The sequence below is a fragment of the Protopterus annectens genome, chromosome 10.part0 (genome assembly GCF_019279795.1).
Source record: "Protopterus annectens isolate FY-2018-M chromosome 10.part0, PAN1.0, whole genome shotgun sequence".
Lineage (NCBI taxonomy): Eukaryota > Metazoa > Chordata > Ceratodontiformes > Protopteridae > Protopterus > Protopterus annectens.
Genome location: NC_056744.1, coordinates 646,932,456 through 646,949,883, shown reverse-complemented (window position 1 = coordinate 646,949,883; position 17,428 = coordinate 646,932,456).

Below are 17,428 nucleotides of genomic sequence, written 5' to 3'. Positions count from 1 at the left end.
TAGTTTGTTAACTCTGTTGATATACTTTATTTGTGAAGGGGTATAATAATAGATTTTTTCCAGATGAATGGGACATAGTTTTCAGTTATTTATTGGCTGGAAGAGAGAGAGAAGGCTAGTGCATCTGCATCTATTGTGAGGAACTCAGTGGGAAGGTTATTGACAACTCAGGTTATTGCTTTTAACTGGGCTGTTAATTTTTTTATGGTTGCTGGTCAGACGGGGTGACAACTAAAAGACTGTGTGTTACTTTTGAGAACAAATGGAAGTTGGAGAGGTGAAGTGAGGTGGTCATTAACTAGCGAAAGAACTGACTGGCTAAAATGAATGTTGAACTGAGTAACAATGGACTCTTTGTTATTTGAAGTAGAAGGACAGGGTGTAGTGGTATGGCCAGGGTTTAATAGTTTATTTAGAGAGGATCAAAATTAGCATCGGGTTGTTTTGGTGTTTTTTGGAGATTACTGTAGTATAATTTCTTGTCAGATTTAACAAGGATCTTGGTATGGTTTCTGAGATATCTAAAATTTTGGTAGGTCTATTTTGTTTTATTCTTATGCCATTCTTTTTGTGCTTTATCTCTTTGCAGCTGTTTGGTCTCTTTTGTCAGTCATGGTGCTATATTAGGTTTTACCCTTCTTGTCCTAAGTGGTGCTAAATCATTTAGTATTTTAGGAAGGTATAACTGAAGTGAGTAACTGCTTCATCTAGGAGCATTACTCGTAATACATTCCAGTTGTAGTGGGACAGGGCTGTAATAAATATGTCTTTGCCAAATTTGGTTAAATTGCATACTTGTTTATAGATTATTTGTTTGGGTGAGTCATGTTGTTGTCTGATTACATTGGTTGGGAGGTGGTCACTTATAGTATCTGGTAAGCAACCAGAAGATTTTATATTATGGGGTTTGCTTGTTAATATCCAGTCCAGTGTGGACTGCCTGTTAGTGCTTTTGTTGATTCTGGTAGTGGAGCTTATTAGTTGGGTGAAGCCAAATAGGACAAGGGAGACCTTGCGGTTGCTGCTGTTTATGGATTGCCAGTCTATATTATGGTCACTTAAGATGAAGGATTCCTGGGGATGTTGTCAGATATCCGGTGTAGGTTATTTTTGGCTGTGAGAATACTGTTGACTGGTGAGCTGTATACTGTTGAGATATATATAGATTCCTTTTAGTTGAATTTGAGGTATGCAATCAGAAGTTCAGCATTATTCATTTTTTTGGATATTTAGATGGACTGGAGTTATTTCTAAGTTTTTTTTTTATAAATAATAGCAATACCACCTGCTCTTTAAAGATTTATATCCATTCTGAGTATGTTAAAGCCTGGAGCAATAATTTTGTTGCCAGTTATTTCTTGTTTTAGCCAGGTTTCAGTGGCAATTAGAAAGTCTGGGGAGTAAAAATCTAGACATGCATGGATATCATGAATTTTGTTGCAGATGCTTCTGAGGTTAATGTTGAAAAGAATGGCGTTAGTGTCATTACCTGATGGAAAAATTGTTTTGGGAGCATTGGAAAGTAATGGGTTGGCCATGGTGGGTAGTTGATATGTGGATCTGGAGTTAGGGTGAATATCTCCACTAAGTTTCAGAATGGAGGTGCGGTGATTAGAAGTATGGAGGCATTTGTGTTTGTATCTGACTTTCCGTTATGCTGTTAAAGTGCTATTCTTAACACTAACATATCTATAAGAGAAGAGATCTAAGCCTGTTTATTGGTGCATAGAAGGAGAGATAAACAGTGTGAGAAAGCGAGTGCTGTGATGCTCAGATGGCTTGGTGGTAAATTGCTGTAACTATGGTGTGCAGGGTCCTGGGTTCAAGTACTGCAAGAGCTGTTTACTTTGTTATTACATCTCAGATGGTGTAGTGGTAAATTGCACTGAGTATGGTGCACAGGGTCCTGGGTTCAAGACTTGGCACGGCTGATTACATTACATGTAATGTATGTGTATTTGTGATGGAGTTGGGATATGATGGGATAATATTATGGTTCATTAGTGAAGTGAGCTAGTGTTGTGAGCATATAAAACAGTAGCAATTGACTTAATGTCATTGTGAGTTGAGACAGTGAGAGTTTAGATGATGGGCAGATGAAGGTGGAGGTCTGGTAAACTGATGGTTATGTGGTATATTATTGAAAGGAGTGGTATGAGATCTGGAGAGAAACAGGTGTAGTAAAGGGAGGAGATGTTTTCAGGGTAGTATATAGATAGTTAAGATAGTGTAGAGTGGCTAGATTGCATGCAGAAAGCTGTATGGTATGTGTAGGCAGGGGAAGGTGAAGAAGTGAATAGTGTATAGATGAGGGAGGAGACCAAAACTATGAGAAGGATAGTAGTCCAAAGTAGTAGCTATAAGAAGTAATGTGAGTATCTAAAAAAGTCCTTTTGTGGTACCTGTATGTTTTTATGGGTGTGTGTGTGTGTGTGTGTGTGTGTGTGTGTGTGTATATATATATATATATATATATATACATATATATATATATATATATATATATATATATATATATATATATATTATAATCTACAAGTGTGTGTTTGTGTGTGTGTGTGTGTGTATTTCATGGATGGATAAAGGTGTTGATAAGCAGTACTGTGTATGGAAAATAAAAAGTAGGTAGATTGGACACTCTAAATTGGCCCTAGGTATGATTGCATGCGTGTGTGCCTTCCATGGAAGGTTGGGCGACGGGCTGGCAACTCGACACCGTAAAACTCTACTGCCAATCATGAGCGGACAGGTGATCCACTGTGGCGACCCCTAACCGGGAAAATCTGAAAGAAGAAGAAGAAGAAGGTTGGTAATGTCTGTAAAGAATGTTTTAAGGCTTTGGAAAGGGCTGCAGCAGTAACTGACAGAGGATAGAAATTGGAAGAAGGTTTTTAATGTATATGTCTTTAAGGGGTGGGTAATGTGTACTAAATTGTAGGAGGAGGAGTTAAGAGGGATTAAATGTAAGGTTCCAGAGGTGGCTGGGGAAGTGGAAGTGTGAGGGGAGCAAAATGGACAAAGGTAAACCATCACAGTAGCAGGAGACAATCAGCCTATGCAGCTAATTTTAGCATAGGTAATGATAATGATGCCCATTTAAAATCATGTATGTTGCTAATTATGGACTGAAAATGCTTAGTTATTAGTTGGGGACATGCAAACTCATTCCCAGACCAAAATGAATTAGCTAACAATAGAGAAACTAGAAAAATATGTGTGTGTGTTGGGGGGGGGGGGGCAGTCACCGACGTTGTCATTGTCTGAAATGATGCAGGAACTTTTATAGGTTTATAGGTTCATAGGTGTACTAGGCTAATGGCCCTGGAGCCTTTACAAGCCTAGCACATAGGATTACCCTGCCATTGTGCCACCCGACCTTAGTTTCCAGTGCCTCTGTCGAGTAGAGCCACTGGTGTGATCCCCAGGGTGAATTTTCTAGTTCCCATTCACTCATCAAGATTTCTTTTGAAGAGGACCAGTGAGGTACTCTGTTCGACATGTATGGGAAGTCTATTCCATAACATGGGTAGTCTTTGTGTTATGAACCTGTCCCTCCAGCTTGTTCTGTTGATTGTGGTAATGAGGTTGAGGTCTCTGGAGCATGTGATGTGGAGGGATTGGGATTTCTTTAGATGTAGCATTTCTAACAGAGCTGGGTCAGACATGGCTTTGTAAGTCAAGCAGAGATTGCCTCTAAGTAGGTGATATGAGACTAGTTGGAGTTTTTTGAGTCTGTCCATATGGAACAAGTGTTTAAGGCCTAGGATCCTCTTTATGAGGTACTTTTGCAGCCTCTCCAGTTGTTGCAGATGTCTAGTGAGGTACATACCAAATGGGGCATTGTACTCAATGATTGGCCTAATGAGGGAAGAGTAGAAAGAGACAATGACCTCTTTCTTCCTGGATGCAAAACCCTTAGCAATGAGATGTGCCACATAGAAGGGCATTCTGACCACAGTGGCAATGTGGTGGTCAAAAGAGAGGTTGATGTGAACCTGTGTTCCCAGATCTCTTATAATGCCTTCTGTGCTCATTGGACTACCATTGATGTGGTAATTCATGGGAACTGGGTTTTTCCCAAAGGGGATGATGACACATTTTTGGTATTGAGCTTAAAGCCATGGTTCCAACACCAGTTGGTGTCATTGAGGCCTTTCTGTAGGATGTCAACATCACTTGGGGAGTTAATAATAGCTCCCAACTTGCAATCATCTGCGAACTTTGTCTTGGCCTGGATTTCAGAGAAGTAGATACCAAACAGGGGAGGACCCAGGACCGAGCCCTGTGGGACTTTACTCATGACTGTTTGGCAGTCTGACTTGGAGTCAGCTACTTTCACACTGTGGGCTCTATCTGTGAGCCAGTTTGCAATCCACCTAGTGATATAGGGGTTGATGCCTAGCTTAGTGAGTTTTTCTATGATTCCTAAGTGGGGAATAGTATCAAAGGCCTTGGCCAGATCAAGGTAGTCAGTATGAACTACCTTGCCTTCATTCAGAGCTCTGGTAACTGACTCAAATAAGTCACCAGGTTGAGCAGGCATGATCTACCCTTCACAAAACCAATCTGTGTGGGATCCAGAGTTTAGATACTCCCTATATCCTTGTTTATAAGGTCCACGATGATGCATTCCATAGCTTTGCATATCAGACACATCAGGCTAATGGGACGATAGTTCCCAGGGTCTCTAGTTGCTCCTCCTTTGTGGAGGGGGATGACTATAGCAGTGCGCCATTCAGTAGGGCTAAAGACTGAGGTAAGGCTGTGACTAAACAGGGCACACAGGTGAGGTGCCAGTTCACTCTGTAGTTCATTTAGAACACAGCCAGGGATATTTTCAGGTCCCATAAAAGCTGTATTCTTGGCCTTGGACCGTGTTGTTTTAACCTGTGCAGCAGTAATACTGGGTGCCTGGCAATTTACTGGTATTGTGATTGGTCCTTTGGTGGGGGAGAGAGGGGTAAAATTGGCATTGAATATGTCGGCCAGTATATTGGCAATATCTGTTGGCTCAGTGTAGGAGGTACCATTGTGCAGTAGCTCAGAGCAAATCTGGGTATTGCCATGAAGACTCTTTACATAACTATAGAAGGCCTTGTGGTTGTCTTTACTATCAGCTGCAATTCTGTTTTCATAGCTAGCTTTATAGGATTTGATGAGGGATCTCAACTTTTTGTTGAGGCTGATAAGGGAGATTTTCTTTAGAAAGTCAAACACATCTTTTATATAGGAAGACAAACATATCACTTTCGGAAGTAAAAAAGAATGCAGGAAAATACCAAGTGGCTGCAACTATGGGCTGACCTGGGGGATTCACAATATATTTATGGATTTTGGGTAAGCAGTAAAAATATGCCATTCTGCAATCATCCTGATTAATTTTTCTCTCCAGATCTATTTTAGAGAAATACCCCAACCTGCAGCATTTAGAGATAAGCTCATCATATTCTTTCAAGGCTATAATGTATATAGTAAAGTCAGTCACACCATAAACCTTCTCATTTAACAAATGTTGATAACACATATCTAAATATTGCACATAGTTCATTAATACTAACTTATTTCCCTTATCAACAGGTTTTTAAACCAAGTCCCTACGTTCACTCAAAGATTTAAGTGCATATCATTCTTTTTTTGTTAAATTATATCTTAGATATTTTTTATGCTTCTAAAATACTTTAAATTCTTTATCTATATTAAAGTTTAACATTGAAGAAAAAAGTTTAAGCCCTTCATGTAAAAAGGGGGGCATAAATTTACTCAATATCAATGTGACTGGTGTCCAGCAAACAATAGGCATTAACATCTTCACTAGAATAACATCAATAAATGCTAACATCACTAACATCACCGTCATCAATAACTATTAGTGCATCTTGTTCACTATCCATATTATTGACGCTAACTTGACATGAATTATTAAAAAATAAATACTTCAGATGTAGTTTGCTAACTAATTTAAAAATATCATATTTAACATCATGCAAACAAGGCAAAAACAGTTGGTATAAATTCCAGTTGGTTCCCCATGAGAACCTCGAAGGTTCACTTACCCGAATATGTAAACACCGACACGTCTTCGCCGAACTGTGAAAACATCGATCGTCCTGAAGTGCGAAATCTGAAATGTCAAATCATCATGGTTGGCCCTTCTGCGGTATAGCTTCGTAAGGTAAGTGTGCGATAGTTATGGACGTTAGGGTTAGGGTGCGGGTTAAGGTAAATTCATAGATGGTAATGTATGTGAGATTTAGTGTAGGGTTAGAAATAGGGTGCTGTTAAGTGTATGTGTGTGGATTATTTATTTTGTTTGGGTATAGCTTCTTAAGGTAAGTGTGTGATAATTATAGACCTTAGGGTTAGGGTGCGGGTTAAGGTAAGTGCATACATGGTGGTATATGCAAGAATTATTAAGGGTTAGAAGTAGGGTTTAGTTTAAGGTTAGAAGTAGGGTTTTGGTTAGTGTATGTATGTATGTGGTTTATTTATTTTGTTTGGGTAGGTATTATGTAGCAGGCGGTGGGGTGGGACAACTATGATGGTTTGAGAATTTCGCAGTTTAGGGCATTCAGTGTTTTCGCGGTTCACAGAATATGTGTCGATGTTTATGTATTCGGTGACTAAGGCTTTCGCGGTTCCAGTATAGACCTATTCCAGTCCACAGTTGAGTACCGCCATGTCCTCATGAGAGAAGACTTCACCTGACAAGTTCACTATGTAATTATTGTCCAGAAATTGTCTAGAGGATAAATGATTAACATTTACCTCTTTTAGGTTGTTGAAAGAGCTGAAAATCCCTCTGAGCCCAGTTTCCTTGCCCATGCTGCCAATTCTGACCCTGAAAACCTCTCTGTGGATTTTGAGCACCATTCTGTAACCTCCAGTTGAATTTTTCGGCATTTTGTACCACTGGAAGTGGAGGATAACTTTCAAAATCACCAGTACCCCCTTCGAATGAAGTATCTCATCCTTCCGATGCTGAAAACAAACTGCCATGGCTGTGACTAGATCAGTCTGCATCTTGAAACCTCACATGACTCAACTTTCTTCTGATTGGTTCTTGAAATAAAGGCTGTACCATTTTCATAGTCATGGAGATCTCTATTAAGTTTCACTTTTTTCTATCCATAATATCAGACTCATATTTATTTAATTTGTCTTTTATGTCCAATAAAAAAGTGTCAATACATTTTGGAACAGCAAGAGAAGATAATTTAGAATATGTGTTATTTACCTGTTCTTTCAAGTATTTTTGTTTTAACCTATCTCTCTCAATGAGAATGGTAACCCACTCTACCATACGTTTGTGTGCTGCTGCAATCCACCTTCTACTAAACTGTTTATCCTGCTCATTGTTTAAGTCAAAAGGTAGAGAGTGGTCTTTGAATGTTCACAGACCCCTAGGTGTAATGTCTAAATCAACATACCTTTGCAGGCTTTGTATGTTGAAAAACACAGCAGTTTCTTTAAAAATGTATTTTTCCAGTTGTTCCAACAAAGTCTTATTTTCTGGAGACAATGTAGAGGCATACTTCTGACCCACCACATTAAAGGGATTATCACATTTCAGGTGTCTGTCACTTTCCTGTTTGTCCCAAACTCTTATATTACCTTCTCCTCTGTTCGAACCGAGTTCCACACCATCTCTCAAAGCAGTCCTCTCTCCAGAATAGATTAAATAATTATCTAAAGATCATTGTGTCCCATCCAAACATGAATCATGAAAAATATGAGGCAGGTTGATGTTCGGGTCATTAATTAAAATATTAGGGTACAACCCAACACCCTAAAAATGGCCGATTTCAACCACCCCACCATTAACTGGGAAAACTACTCAGGTGCCAACTCTTTTGCTCAACTTTTTCTGTAATTCATAAATTCCAACTCCTTTGATCAACTTATCCACACCCCCACCAGGGGCAGCAATATCCTAGACCTGGTCATTACCAACATGGGCAACCAGTGTTCCAGACCAGGGGTCAATTCCTTGTTGGTCAGATCCGACCACAAGCTAATCACCCTAGACATCCACATCCCACCCCCACCCCCCATTAGGGAAACCACCATAAATAAACTTCTCCAAAGTCCACTTCACACTTCTTAAGACAGAAGTGGCAAACTTCACGACACCCATGCAGATGGACAATAGAGGTACGACTGAATCCTACACAAATGCACTTTATAAGCAATTACATGAGTGCATGGATCATGCTATAACTAACAAAACCAAGATGCTATCCTCCAAAAAATTAAGCCAATCTGGTGGGCTTCTGCCATAAACAAACTCTACAACAGTAGAAAGAAACTGTTGCAAAAAAGAGTAAAATCCCATGATTGGAGGAACTCCGTGATCAGCCTCAGTAAAAAGCTAAGATCCCTCATTAAATCCTCCAAAGCTAGTTACAAAAACAAAACCACCACTGATTCGAAAGACAGCCACTAAGCATTCTATAGCTATGTGAAGAATCTCAATGGCAACACTCAGATCTGCTCTGAATTACAGCACACTGGCACTAAATATACAGAACCAACTGATATTACCAACATCCTGGCAGATAGGATCAGTGCTAACTTTAGCCCCCCTCTCACCCCCTAAAGGGCCCATCTCTATACTGGAAGAATGCAAAGTTCCTGTAATCACGGCTGCACAGGTAAAAACCACACTCTCCAAAGCCAAGAACACAGCATCCATGGGACCTGACAACATCCCAGGCTGCGTTATACATGAACTACAGAATGAAATGGCACCCCACCTAAGCACCATGTTCAGTCATAGCCTCACCTCAGGCTTTGGGCCTACTGAATAAGGCACAGCAACGGTTATCTCACTCCACAAAGGGGGAGCCACCATGGACCCCGAGAACTACCGCCCCATTAGCCTAATGAGCCTGGTCTGCAAGGCCATGGAACGTATCATCATGGAACTTATAAACAAAGACATTGGTAATCTCCAAACTGTGGACCCCACCCAGTTTGGATTTGTAAAAGGCAGATCATGTCTCCTAAACCTGATAGACTTCTTTGAAGCAGTCACCAAAGACGTAGATGAGGGCAAGGTGGTTCACACAGCCTATCTAGATCGCGCCAAGGCTTTTGACACCATCCCCCACTCTGGAATTATAGATAAACTCACTAAACTAGGTATTAATCCCTATGTCAAGAGATGGATTGCAAACTGGCTCACTGACAGAACCCACACTGTGAAAGTAGCAGACTCCAAATCTGACTTCAGACCAGTGACAAGTGGAGTACCACAGGGTTCAGTCCTGGGTCCTCTCCTGTTTGGTATCTACTCTTCTGAAGTACAGGCTAACGCAGAAGGTCTTTGGCTAACGAAGTTTGTAGATGACTGCAAACTAGGAGCTGTAATCGAAATTCCTAACAATGTGGACATCCTACAAAAGGGCCTCACTGAAGCAGATGCCTGGTGTCAAAGCCATGGCCTCAAGCTCAATGCCAAAAAGTGCATTGTCATCCCCTTTGGTAAAATCTCTGTACTCCTGAGCTACCACATAGGTGGTAGTCTACTTAACACTGAAAGTGTGATCAGAGACCTTGGGACACAGGTGGACAGTTGTCTCTCCTTTGATAATCACATCGCCACAGTAGTCAGGAAATCCTTGTACATGGCACACCTCATCACAAAAAGTTTCTCATCCAGGAAAAAAGAGGACATTGTTATAGAGTACAATGCCCTTTTGGTATGTACCTCACAAGTCATCTACAACTGGAAAGGCCGCAGAAATACCTCACAAAGAGGATTACCAGCCTCAAACAGATGCCCTATGCAATCCATCTAAAAAAACTCCAGCTTTACTCCGAAGGAATATCACCTACTCAAAGGTAATCTCTGCCTAACATACAAAGCTATGTCAAACCCAGAGCTGTTGGACATGCTCCACTTAAAGAAATCCCAATCCCTCCGAGCTACACGCTCTAGGGACCGAAACCTTGTCACCACAATAAAAAGAACATTATGGAGGGATAGATTCCTGTCCCAGAGACTTCCCATACTCTGGAACAAACTACCTATCTATATCAAACAAAGCTCCTCATTAGTACTCTTCAAGAAAAATCTTGATGACTGGATGGGAAATAGGAAATTCACCCCGAGGATCACTTCTATGGCTCTGTTCGACAGGGGCAAAGGAAAATAATTTTCTTGGGTGGCGAAAGCCAGGGTACCTTTTTGGCTAGGCTTATATAGTCCCTAGGCCCAATAGCCTAGTACCTACATATGAACCTATGAACCTATGTGGAATATTTAGATATGTGTTAACAATATTTGTTAAATTAGAAGGTTTATGGTGTGATTGACTTTACTATATACACTATAGCCTTGAAAGAATATGATGAGCTTATCTCTAAAGGCTACAGGTTGAAGGTATTTCTCTAAAATAGATCTTGAGAAAACATTTAATCTGGATGATTGCATTATAGCATATTTTTACTGCTTACCCAAAATCCATAAAGATATGGTGAATCCCCCAGGCTGGCCCATAGTTGCAGCCACTAATTATTTTTTGCATAATCTTGCTATTTTCCTACATTCTTTTTTACTTCCGAAAGTGATATGTTTGTCTTCTTATATAAAAGATGTGTTTGACTTTCTAAAGAAAATCTCTGATGTGCAGTGGACAAATAATTAGAAAATAAACTTCTTTGGATATTGGTTGGTTGTTTATCATTATTGAATTTACCATTATATGTAGGGCAGATGTGTACAGACGTTTCTATGCAGCAGTTTAGGTGTTAGTAAAAGTCAGAGGTGAATGCAGGGTCCATTTGCAGAGGATTGCTGGGAATCTTGCACAGGACTTCAACAAGCTGAAGTAGGTTTGCTCTAGTGAAGTCCCTAAAGACAATCTCATTTGGGGATGGGATTGTACCACTAAGCCTGTCAGAGAAGATGACAACTGACCTCTGCTCAGATTTAACCAGGGATGTTGAGATGCAGGGTGGGGTACATGCAGAGGCTAGGTTGGTAGTAAAAGAGGTCAAGGATATTATAGCCTCTAGTGGTAGGTTTTTCAATTTGGCCCAGTGCACAGGCATTAACAAAGTCTAGGAAATGCTTAGCATACCCATTTTTATTGGTGGAGATGTGCCAACTAATGTTTGTGCAATTGAAATCCCATAGCAAGAAGGCATTTGGTTTGATATTTAACCCTTCAATGGTGTTAAGGTAACTTTCATGATCTTTCAGGGACATCGATGGGATCAGAACAGACTGAGAACACCCCACAACATAGCCAGTATGAAAGATCTATTTAATGCTGTCAAGAATTTGTCCATCTTTTGTTTGAAGAGATTTGTGTTTTGAACAGAATGGGTTATTGCAATATCATGGGATTTGGAGTTGCCTGCATCTGTATGAATGCATAACTTGCAGAAATACAGGCTAAACAATGTATAAGCTGGTTGTAGGGATTCAAGGTAGATACATAGTAATTAAATGTACTCTACTACTTTCACAAGTTCCACGCATGAGACATGGTGCTTTAAACGTAGGTAGGAATAACAGAATGTTATACTACATAGTTGTACCACTGCGAAGTATATACAACTGGTAGCAAAACTCCTGATGTTTTGAAAATGCAATACACTGTGTATTTTGCTTTTATCACTTTCCATCCACACTTTGACCGCATTACATACTTCAAACTTGTGTGCTTTGTATTCATTTGGATGGTGATCAACAGGTGATAAACAGTCTCACTTCTCCCATCTAAACATATTTGTTACTCACTGTTTCAAGCATTGATATCACCCCCATATATTCCTCCCTTTTATACAGAATACTAATGATGTTGATAGTGTTGATGTGATCCCCCCCCCCCTTTGTGAAACTGCACCACTGTAGTTTGTCATCATAGCTTAAGTCTTTAATTATGATTCATAGGATTTTAGCCATGTTGTCATTGGTTCTGTACAGGAAAGAAGCAAGCATGTTGCCTATTATCATAGAACTTCAGGCTTTAATTTTACTTAAGGCAGTAGTTATCAGATAAGGTATGCCTCCCCTTGTCTCCCTCTTTGTCTCTCTGTCTTCTCTCTCTGTCATAACCATACTGATGTCCATCTTTGTTTATTGTGAAATTTGCACCAAACTTTTTCTGTTAGTAAATTTGCTATACCCTGTGGCTGAGTGATCACTTCATTGTTTATTGATAACATATCACATTCACAATGTTTTGCTTTCATTTTTCTGATATAATTGAGTAACACATTATTGTTCTTTTCATCTTAGACATCAAGCTGTTTATTGTTAGATTTATATTTGTTTTTATGACTAGGAGGGATACTTCAAAGCTAGGCAGTGAATTTATAAATATGTTCATGCATCATTACAAGGCTTGCAGTCTGTTGATTCGTACAAGACTGTTTTATTTCACAGTTGTTTAAGCATGATGGCTTAGGGCAGTAGCTGTTCATGTGCTGTTGCTCAATTTCTGTAGGAGTAATATGCTGCTGCGTGAAAAGTAGTTTAATTAAACTTCTCTGAGCTCACAGCTCCCTCCAAACAGAGCAAGACAGGTTCTTCATTACCTGCTACTAATTAATCTTTCCTCAAACTGAAAGATGCATGACTCTGGTGTGACAATAATAAGTTACAAGGTTGTGTGGAGGTAAAGGTCCCCCAATAATAAGTATCAAGGTTGTGTGGAAGTAAAGGTGCCCCAGTAATACATAGCAAGGTTGTGTGGAGGTAAAGGTCTCCCAATAATAAGTAGCAAGGTTGTGTGGAGGTAAATGTGCCCCAATAATACATAGCAAAGTTATATGAAGATAAAGGTCTCCCAATAATAAATAGCAAGGTTGTGTGGAGGTAAAGGTACCCTAATAATACGTAGCAAGATTGTGTGGAGGTAAAAGCCCCCCAATAATAAGTAGCAAGGTTGTGTGAAGGTAAAGGCCCCAAATAATAAGTAGCAAGGTTGTGTGGAGGTAAAGTTTCCTCATATGGGGGGGGGGGGTGAAGGAAGATATCCCTCCTGCAAAACATGATCATGCAGTGTTTAAGTATGGTTTATTTGACCATAAATCTACATGCATGAGTACATGTTTCAATTATTACTGTACTGAAATTGTTAGTTACAAGCAATATATAATCAGACAACTGTGATGAGAACTCAGGAGTGTTGAAGAGTTGCATTGAATCCTCATGATAATGTTTTAGCATCATCAGATTGGCACTATAACTTTTTTTTTCAAAATAAAATGTTTGCTATTCCATACCAGCTTAATTAGCAGGAATATAATAGCTGTAAAATATATTTTTATGTTATTTTATTTTCACATTTGTTAACTGGGTATGTCTGACTGAGCATGAGCCAATTTTCAGCAGAGGCCTGGGGAGAAAAGCTCCAAAAAGAACAGTTAAAAACAGAAATACCATAGAGTGCAGATAGCTTTAAATGCAAGATAGACATTAACTATGAAATCGCAGTACATTCCAGTAGAAATCCTACACAGATAATAACATTATATTGGTTTATTGTGCACATCTTTTAATCTTGATTGGTTGAAAGAGGATAAAAGCAAGATATATTTTAATTATTTATTTATTTTATTTATTTGACACTTGTTAACCGGGTTGGTCCAACTGAGCCAGTGGAGACCCGAGGAGAAAAGCTTCAAACACATACTCAATTACATTGCTTGATAAATATGTACAAACATAGGTAAATCACATCTATACCACATCTACATATACCCCAAAATACCACATTTTGGTATTATTCAAATATTTAATGTAAGAATCAAACAGTGACCATGTGTCCATCATAAACTATTATTTCTCTGCAAAACCATTTATTGTCTGCATGTAGAAGCTCATTGCATACAGAACCTAGGAAATACAGAGGTTAGCTTCTTTATGAATCACTTTGTATAACCTGACTTCTGCTTAAAACTATGCCTTTCTCATATGTTTATTGAAGAATTAATAATCAGATTATTGCAACTATAAAACTATAAAAAAAGTCTTTTTCTGAATATCTTCACTGAGGCACTGTGCAGTTTGTGTTATTTTAGCATTAAAATGCATGTTAAAATGTTTTGCTGTGATGGCCCTTGATAATTTCACAAGTTAAACAATACACTAGAAATGAAATGAAATTGAAATCATATTAAAGAAATTAAACTTGAAACTCATAGGAGTATTGTGATAAGTAAGGCAAAATAAAACAGGTACTTAAAACAGTCAATAATTTATGGTGTTTTAATTATGAAAGATCACAAATCACAATTCCAACTGAATGTCATGGTGTCTGGATCATAATCTAAAAAAAGAAATACCAAATTAATAACACTGACTAAGCGATTCCTGGTTTCCCTGTACTTCCTCCAAGGTGTAACTGGATGAGATGTTAAGCTGTTGATTAAATTCCCTGTAGAAGCAAATTGCCAGTCATTGTTCCCATTTAAAATCATTGCTGGTGTGTTTAATTAGTGTTCAGGCAACAGCTCACTTTCTATGCTTATGTTTGTGCATGGTTGTGAGACCATATAAGTAAGTATGGAAGTATATAGGTAAGTAATAAGAATAAAAGTAAGGGCTGGGGGAAAATACTACATAACATTTGGATTGGGTGCGTAGGTCTTGTCCTAACACAAAAAAATACTTACTTTTAATATTTTCATTGGGTTGAAGTCCTGACCAATCCAAGCTGGAGATTTCTATCTTCATCAGCCCAGAACTTCACAAAACATAGTGAAACTGCCAGCATTACTGTAAGATAACCATTTGCATGCTACCTCTAGTATTTATTTGAAACTGGGATTATGAAGAAGTGTTGTATCAGTAAGCTCAGTTAGTACAATATCAGTCATACTGACAAATGTTTTCCATTCTTTTACCAGTGTCAGATGTGATCTGCATTAAATGTGCTGATCAAATACTTAGCTGCAGGCTTACATTACACTCCTGTAATTTCAAAGCATTTACTGTTCTTGGTATGTATGCATGAGATATTTGTTGTTCTATCTCATTTGCACAAAAGCCACTCTCTTTTTACTGAGCCAGTATATTACCAATGTGCTACATTTCCATTTGCATTAGGCAATTCAAAAATCAATTTTCGAGGGTAGAGCCTAGATGTCCAACTGAGAGCAGTGAATTTTGAGAGGTCCATAAACTAGTATAATAATATAGGAAAATGTTATTATTTTCAAGTTTAAAACATCAGACATCTATAGATAAACAACTAAACTACATAAATATCAATTTTGGTGGAGATAAACAAAAATGTTCCCGTCAAGTAACTTGGCGATATATTGAGTCACTGAATATGAACAACTCAAGGAATTCTCATCCAGATGCTGCTTTGAAAAAAGAACTGCAATTGATGACATCTACCTTATAGGAACTATCTTTGAAGATGGATGGCTTTAAAAATGACTTAGAAAACCTCAAATTAAATTCTCAAAAACAGACTGGTACTCTTAAGGAACTATTACAGCAACACCATACAAAAATAACAAATATAGAGACTTTTCTAAATGACATTGATGGGAGACTCAAAGAGGAAGAATTCCAAAAAGAATTTCTGCTTAAACAGAATACGTGGCTGCTTAACAAAATAGATGACTTAGAAAACAGGGAAAGGAGAAACAACATAAGGATCTTTGGTCTGCCTGAAAACACTGAAGGAGAAGACATTATTTCATTCTTAACAACCTGGATTCCTGAATTTTTATACTTGAAAGAGGGACTTTCATTTGGAATTGAAAGGGTGCATAGAGCACTGAGGAAACCTGCTTCTAACTTTACAAATACTCCACCTAGATCCATAGCTATAAAATTTCTTTAATTTCTGGACAAGGAACTAATATTAAAATCTGCTTGGAGAAAATCACCCTTAAATACAATCAAAGCCTGATAAGGTTTGACAATACTTATTCTTCCAGAATACTAGAACAAAGGAAAAAAGTCTGGCCAATAATAAAACTGTTGAAACAAAACAACACTAAACCACAGCTGGCCTTTCCAGCCAAGATAAAAATACTTTTTGCCAGTGAGATGAGAACCTTTAATGACTTAGAAGAAGCTACTATATTCATCAAAAACAACAATGTAGTGTCTCTTCCAGAAGAAATGGAATGGATGGCCCCTACTCTTAAAAGAATAAAAGAAACACATCCTTGGACTGATGCTAGAAAGAAGAAACAAAAAACTGATTCCAAGATAGCTGTCCCAAAAAAAGAACTCTTACAACTACATCTCTCAAAGTATCAACTGATATGGTACATCACTTGTCATCTGTTTTTATTAAAAAAAGGAGGGTTTCTTCAGAATGTTCAGAGTCCAGTAATTCTTCACAAACAAAGGCAGGTCAAGATGGGTTACTATTTACATGATATATAAGCCAAACAAAGCAATATATAATATAAACATAGAAGTTTCTAGTCCCCTACATGAACTCAATGAATACTTATCTTGTTCATTTTTCATTGTTTTTACTTATAATAATTTAAGTAATTAATTCACTAATCCAACAAGGTAACATTCAGCAGAGTTCAGACTCAAATGCAACAAATTAACATCATATATAATAGCAGTAACAGTAGAGTGCTTTGAAAAAAAGATATGCTGTCATGGAGACTAATGCCTTCTTCAGTTAAAGTATGACTTAGAAATGACATGTATATCCTGGTTAAGTAATAGTAGCAAGCTATTAGTACAAATGTCATCATTATTCTGTCTAAACATAGTTAATATCAATTATGGCAGGTATCATAGCTTTGAGTGCTGTTCAATCAATCCTTATATGGTGTATGTGGATGCAGCTGTGTCTGGCAGCTAGTACAAATGTCATTATTATTTTGTCTAAACAAAGTTAATATCAATTATGGCAGGTATCATAGCTTCGAGTGCTGTTTGATTAAGCCTGACATGGTGTGTGTGGCTGCAGCTGTGTCTGGCAGCTGTTGCATGTTGCGGTTTCCATCTCCAGGAAGCTATGAGTCACGGATTGTGATCAAGGTTTACTGATGCTTGTGTATTAAGAAGAGACATTTGGTATTTTAGCCTGAATCCAGGGGAAGAGGGTGGATGGAGCTGTGATTTGGGATATTTTGGCAAAGAATAGTTTGTTTATACATCTGCTGAGTGAGATGTAAAAGGCTGGAGGAATGTGTTTTCTCTTGTTGTGGTGGCTTGTTGGGAGCTTTTTTTTGGGTTTTTTTGATCTGTTTGCTCTCCATTCTTTTCCTGGCTGCTGTCTCACTGAAAGGGAGGGAATTTAGGCTTGAAGCTGCAGTGAAGTGAAGCTTTGCTTCAGGTGCATCGCCAGCCTCTGGCATGCAGTACACAGACACACTAACAGAAACAGATGCTTCCAGGTTGCTTTGGTAATGGAGAAAGAGTGATTAAAATGCTTAATGGCTCTGAGGAGCCTCCAAGATGATTCTCGGCAATGTTCTT